Below are 7,352 nucleotides of genomic sequence, written 5' to 3'. Positions count from 1 at the left end.
CAAATTCTCCGCCTGTAGCTTGAGGAAAAAGAAAGATTGCATCATTGTCATGACATAAGCTGTGTGTTCAGACAGATGGTAGGATATCTGGAAACAGGAGATGAATCGGGTCTGTCTTTGTCTCAGTGCCTCAGTGTTTAATGTACTTAAGGCTCCATCAGCACCTACTTGGTACATATTCGTGTTTGTGTAATTGTGATTGTCTCTAGTCTCAAATGTCATGTGGAGAATAATGTTCCATTTCACATACTAAATCCAATATCCAAAATTGAAATGCAACTTGCCTTAAATTAAATTATAATGGAGACCAGTAGATGGTGTAATGATTACACTGCTGGAATCCCACTGCCTACTGCAGTTTCAGGTCCTGGCTCCAGTAGCTTAAAACTCATGCTGGGTAGGTACATGTCACGTGTGCCTAAATCCTGAGGAGAACGGAGGGAAAGGGATTTTGGCATGGCCATCCCCCTCGGGAAGTAATCTCTTGCTTTTGGTAGCTCTGGGGAGTACATACACCCTATAGTAAAATCTCTCAAAAAAAAAAAAAAAAAAAAAAAGAAAAGAAAAAAGAAAAAAGTCTTTCAAAAAATATTGTAGAAAGCTTTAGGATATTGTTTAGCTTGTAAGTATTTGTGGGAATGTGGGAATGGAGACTTTGCAAACTTTATTTTCTATTCATAATAGCATGAGAAATTGTACATTTCCTTCCAATAAAACACCACAGCTTTTCTGCAAATATGTGCTATTTGTTTATTTCAAAGTGAGTCACCTGAATCTTAAGAAAGAAAATTAAAAACCAAACACCAGGGCACTACTTTATGCTGATACAATGGTATTTGAGGTTATTTCTTCATTTTGAATGGAAACAATGTTGATCATTGTTCTTGCAATTTATTAAAATTAAGAAATTGTCAGGAAGACTCCAACAGAGGCATGCCATTTACTTTTTCAAGTTGTCCTCAATTTAACAAGAGATATTTGGATAACTTTTTATTCTCTTCTTGGGCTCAGCTGGAAGAAATTTTTACCACAAAGGAAGCCTGATTTTATGCATGTTTGACTTAATTCGGAGGGATTTATGAATACCACAGTAGCCTGTTTGGTTTGGCTGTGAATAATGGGAGGCAGATAACTTTCATTTCTTTTCAAGCTGAAATATCTGATGTTTTCTTGGTAACTCTTTCCTGTAATGCAGACTTTTTTTTTTTTAAAAAAAAGGTAAAACTCAGGCATCAAACACCTTTATTTGTACATTTTTCACACACTTTCTGAAATAAGTGAGAAAGTGTCACTTTTACAAATACAAAAACACAAAATATGAAAAAAATGTGATTATTTAAGTAAAAAATATGGTGCCAACACAGACTTAATATTTTATTTTATGGAATAACTAAAAGAAAACAGTTGTGGAAATAAACTACGTAGAGTAAATGCACCCATGTACACACACGTATGCAGACAGGCATTAGGATATATGGTTTCCATTACAACATGGTTGGTATGTGGTTTTGGAAGTACAGATTCTCTTGGGTCAATGTAATTTGATAGGGTTTTATAGGCTTAAATCATGATGATATATATTTTAGTGGTTATATATTTTTCATATTCAGACTTAAAGTGCTTGATGATGCCAGTGTTATTTTATGTAAAGCTACTATAAATCTGATTAGAAGGATGAAACTCAGTAAAATTCTTATTGTCAGACATTGTTAGATTTGGAATTTTTGGATAGGATAGGTGTAGAAATACATCTCTTCTCTGAAACACATACATTTAATGCACTTAAAATTCACCAGCTGACAGGTGGATAGGGAGCATAGACCTTCTGTCCAGTTCAGCTTTAGGAGATGTGAGGGGTGGTGAGGGGCATAGAGATAGCTTAAACACAGTCCCTTACTACAAGAAAGGGGTTTCAAAAGAGGTTTGGGGGACCAGCAGTTAGCATAATGGCTATGTCGCTGGACTCCCACAGAGTTGACTACAGTTCAAGTCCTGGACCCAGTGGCTTAAACTCACGCTGGGCGCATGTGCGTGCGTGCCCAAGATCCTGAGAGGAGAATAGAGGAGGAGGGATTGCGGCATGGTCACCCCCCCGGGGGTGATTTCTCACTGTCTATCTCTCTGTCTCTCTCTGTCTGTCTGGTGAGCACACACGCCCTGTAGCAAAAACCTCTCCAACAAAAAAGAAAAAAAGAAAAAAAAAAGAGGTTTGGGACAGGCTTTTTGAGGTTGGCATTTCTCATATTTAATTAATCTGTCTTCTGAATCCAGAGCCACCAAAAAGGAATAAGTGGACTTTAGCTTTTAGGTAGAAAGGTTGCCCTGGATGATTTCCAGATTTTTGAGAATCCAACATATGAAAAAAAGTAAATGGTTTTATACTTTTATAATCTTAATAAAGCTAAAAAAAATTGACTATGGTGTGGATTACCTTAATTTATGTGTACTACACTGCAGCTAAATGGATTATTCCTTTAAAAGACAATAATCTGGGACCAGCAAATGGCATAATGGTTACATTGCTGGACTACGACAAGGCCAACCACAGTTTGAGCCCAGGACCTGGCAACTTAAAACTCATGCCTGGCACATGTGTGCATGCCCAAAATCCCGAGAGGAGAATGGAGGAGAAGTGATTGTCATGGCCATCCCACCTGGGGGATGATTTCTCATTTCCTGTCTCTGTCTCTCTGGTGAAAGCATGTGTGCCCTACTGCAAAAATCTCTCGCTCTCAAAAAAAAAAAAAAAAGACAATAATCTGCTGAAATATTAGGCATTTTGTCATGTATTAGATGTGATTCCAAAAAGTTTTACCACTTTGGGTCAAAATGCTTGACTTTCAAAGTAAGGTTATTTATTATTAGCTGCTTAAACTAATCAGTTCTTCTTTTGCTTTAGATTAGGTGTGACAAAACATGTGCTGTAATAAAGCAATTACTTGCCATTATAACTCTTTTGTGAGTATTAGTGACTGCATTTAATACTGGAACTTATCACTAAACTGCTAATGAGAACTAATCTCACTTAAATACTTCTAAAGGAAAAAATTGTCTATCTGCTATTATTGTCTAAACACAATTTCCCACCCACCCAAATAGTCACTCTTTTCTGAAATGGTCTTCTTTCTTTTTTTGGAGATATTTTTGCTATAGAGAACGTGTGCTTGCCAGAAAGACAGAGAGAGACAGAGAGACAGAAAGAGAAAAACCCCCCCCCGGGGGGTTAGCCATGCCACAATCCCTTCTCCTCCATTCTCCTCTTGGGATCTTGGACACACATGTACATGCACCCGGTGTGAATTTAAGCCACTAGGTCCAAGACTCAAACCGCCGTCGACCACATGGGAGACCAGTGACATAGACATTACGCTAACGGTTGGTCCCTGAAAGGGTCTTCTTTTTAACTTGAAATAGGGAATTTGCAATCACCAGAGAGAGAGAAAGGGAGAGAGAGAGCAGGGACAGTGAAAAATCATCTCCTAGGAGAGATGGCCACACCAGAATCACTTCTTCTCCATTCTCCTCTTAGGATTTTGGGCACACATGCACACAAGCCAGCATGTTTTTTTAAGCTGCTTGATCTGGGACTCAAAACACGTGATCAGTCATGTGGGATCTAGTCACCTTAAGCACTGTGCCACAAACTGGCCCTGAAATTGTTCTCTTTAATATAAGTGAATTTAGTCTCTCGTAAAATGAGGAGAATATGTTTTAATGAAACATTTGCCTACCTAGGCAATAACTGGAATCAAAGATTGTGGAAGTTCTAGCAGAAGTGGTATTTGCAGTTTTCACAGTTTTAAGATATACAGGAAAGCTTCTTGAAGTTATTTACGTTATATAACCACAGTCAGTAAAAGAGCCCACCTGTCAGATGTTCTTTGTGATTGCTCCCATAGGGGACAAGTTCCTGTGCAGATGAGGGTGTGAGCTACGAAGCTGAGAGATAATTATACTTTATTTTCTGGAGACTAATCTTTAATTTCTGGTAAATGAAACTGTATCTTTTGAATACAGTACTGAAGTGAATTGTATTTTAAAGTAAAAATTAAATTAATTTGTTTTATATGCACAGTGTGAGTATTTACATGTGCTTCTGATACCCACTGAAGCTCAGTGCTTCTTGAGATATTTTCTGAAGACTTAATAAAATGTGAAACTTTCATCTGCTATTGAAAACTTAATAAAACTGGGATTCATAGTGGGAAAAGATGTCTGAAGTTAATATCTCACCTTCAGTACGTGACATTCAGAGGATGATTATAATTTGTTCTGTAGGTAGCCTAAAAATTAATTTTCTGTTTCTTTATTTATTAGATTTCTCTTTCCCACACTGTTTACATAGGATTTTTTTTTCTGGGCTCTTTTATTAGTGGAGAAAAATATAGAGCCTAAAAATATTCAAAATCCTTAGCCAATATTGTTTCTCATTTAGTACATTTTCAAAAAGGAAGAGCTTAAATTTCACCACTACATTATAATATTTTCCTTTGTTTCAGGGTTAAAATATATCATTGTATTTAAATAAAGTGTCTTAAGCAAGAAGGATGATACTAACCTACCTGTTTGAAAAAGTTTCTGGGTTTTTGAATAGTCAGTTAATACAACCCCTTTAACTTGAAAGAAGAGAATGAGCCATTTTAGATATATATATACTTTTTTCCTTTGCAATAGATGACCTACCTGTTTGGTCATCATAACCTTGAACTCAGTGGCCAAAGACAATGCTGAAGCTTTGGAACACTGTCAGGATGGTCATTCACTCATGGTCATCATGTTATGATGAAAAGTAAAAACAAAACCAAAAACAAAGTCAACTTCTTTTTGTCCAATTGCAGTAATATAATTCATGGATCTATTTTAGAAGGAGATGAAGGTGAAGTGAGAAGATGCTGATCAGCAGAATTTCTGGGTTTCAATAATAAAAGGAATTTGTCACTTATGCTGTCCGATTTAAGATACTCACTCCTCTATCTCTCCTAGGATCATGCTGGACTCTACTTCTCCGATAACTATTCTGTCATTTTGTTCCCGATCTAATCTTTCAGATGAACCAACATTTTTCGGAAGAAAAGGGAAAAGGATGATAGATGATTATGTTGTAATTAATTGGCTAATTGATTGGTTATCATTGAAAGATCATCTGTCTTTGTTATGATAACTGAAACAAGATGAAAGCACAACTGAAGATGCATTTTACGTGATGGTAATAAGAAGAAGGAGGAGAAAAAGGAGGAGAAGAAAAAAGTCATATTAGGGTAGGCTGGGGATTATGAGAATTCTATTTGTTTATATAATATATTCATATATTATAAAATATATGTCCTAGATTAAAAATTATGGTACAATAGGTCAACCTACAGTAAAAATTAGTAGGAAAGTTATTTATAAATGAAGAATAAATGAATATTCTCTTTTTCAAATAATTTAAGAGCCTATTTGATAGTGTGTTTTCCAAAGCTTATTTAGCAGTTTTATTTACTAAGCTATTTATGCTTAGTGAAAGAAAGCTTGTTTTTACCATATAAAATTTCTCTCTGAAGGTTGTTTTTATTTAATGTCCACTACATACTAAGTACTGTCCAGGAACTGGGAAAGGGGAATAATGAAGAAGAAAAAAAAAACACTATCCTTGCTTTCTTGAAGTGTATCTTTTAATCAGGTAAACAGAAAATAAGCAGTAGAAAAAAATTACTGCAGATAAAAGCTATTAAAAGGGAACTAAAGTAGAGAGTATCAAAAAGAAAATGAAAGGGGATGCAGCAGATGGTATAGTGGTTAAGGTGCTGGAATCCCACGTGGCTTACCACAGTTCAAGTACCAGCTCTGGAATTTGAAACTGTTGCTGGGCATGTATGTGTACATGCCAAAATCCTGAAAGGAGAATAGAGGAGAAGGAATTGAAATACAACAGTCTACCTAGGGAGTAATTATTCACTTTCTCTATTTCTGTCCCTCAGACTATCACATGCATCCTGTAGCAAAAACTTCTTTAAGAAAAAGAGAGAGAGAGAGAGAATGAAAGTAGATGGTCATGGTTAAGATTTAGATAGCAATAATGATAACGTTACTTTCTAGAGTAAAAAGGTGCTGTAGATTTGATTACATTAACAATCTGGTTTTGATGGGGTATGATAGTGGACTGCCCCGGATGTAACCTATGTGATCACAAAAGTCCTTGTGGAAGGACAGAAGGCTAAAGGTGAGAAGACAACGTGACGTAAGACGCAAAGGTTGGGATGATGAGGCCCAAAGTCAAGGAATGCCAGCTGCTTCCAGAACCTTTAGGAGATGGGAATGCATTCTACCTTGGAGCTTCCAGAACAGACTAGCCCTGCTTACACCTTGATTTTAGACCCATTAAACTCACAGTCAACTTCAGACATTTGTGTTGTTTTAAGAAGTTTGTAGCAATTTCTTATATTGGAAAGTGGAAGCCAACACACATCTTAAATTGAAGTACATGATAAAATTTGTAATAATTTATTATGATAGAAAGAGGAAACTACTTTATATCCTAAACTGGTAATAATGCTAAGTACTCCGAATTCTCTCTCAAGGAGTTAGGAGAGAAGAATTGGGCATTGATTTGTGGATGTCTAAGACATATCTGCTCCGTAAACAACTTGGTCAGGTTTTGTGAGATACGACTGAAAGCAAACATAAGAGCTTCTTCTAAAACTGCCATCCATTGAAATTACCCTTTGAAAATGTTAAGCAGTATTATTTTAGAATTAATTTATATTTCTTATTTTTCATCACTTCCTCCTATATTTTAGAAGTGTGAAGGTATGTAAATCAAGAAACTTAGTAAAATAAAGATTTTGCTTAGACTGTATGCTTATTTGTGGTCCGCCACTGGTGTCTCTATGAGGAAAGAAACCCTCGAATGTGGCGATGATTCAAAGGATGGAGATAAGATCCAAGATGCCTTTGGCCCGTGATGTGATTGTATTCCATTTTATCCTCTGTGTCATGAACAGAGCAGTGCATTTGTAAAACGAGGCACTGTGGTCTGGTACTGCATGATGTGCCTGAGGTAGACAATGTTTGTGCATGGTGTTATTTCCCAAGTCGCTGGCCCAAAGCTCCGTAAGCTCTAATCAAAATAATAAGGCTCATTTTGGCTTTAGGAACATTTCCTTTTGTCACTGTCACAACTACAGATGCATGGAAGCGTTTTATTTCTTTTCTTTTCTTTTTTCTTTTAAGTGCAGTGTTCACTTTTTGTTTTGAGTTCCAGCTGTGAATGGAATTAACTTTTAAAATAAAGAAACTGTCCTTTGCAGGTGGGGAAGAGAGTTTGGGATCCACCTGAATCAGACTCAGTTGGTGGAAGGAGAAAATATCAT

This window comes from Tupaia chinensis, unplaced genomic scaffold (assembly GCF_000334495.1).
Source record: "Tupaia chinensis unplaced genomic scaffold, TupChi_1.0 Scaffold000057_1, whole genome shotgun sequence".
Classification (NCBI taxonomy): Eukaryota; Metazoa; Chordata; class Mammalia; order Scandentia; family Tupaiidae; genus Tupaia; species Tupaia belangeri.
The sequence above is the reverse complement of the archived record's forward strand: the minus strand, read 5'-3'. Positions refer to the sequence as shown.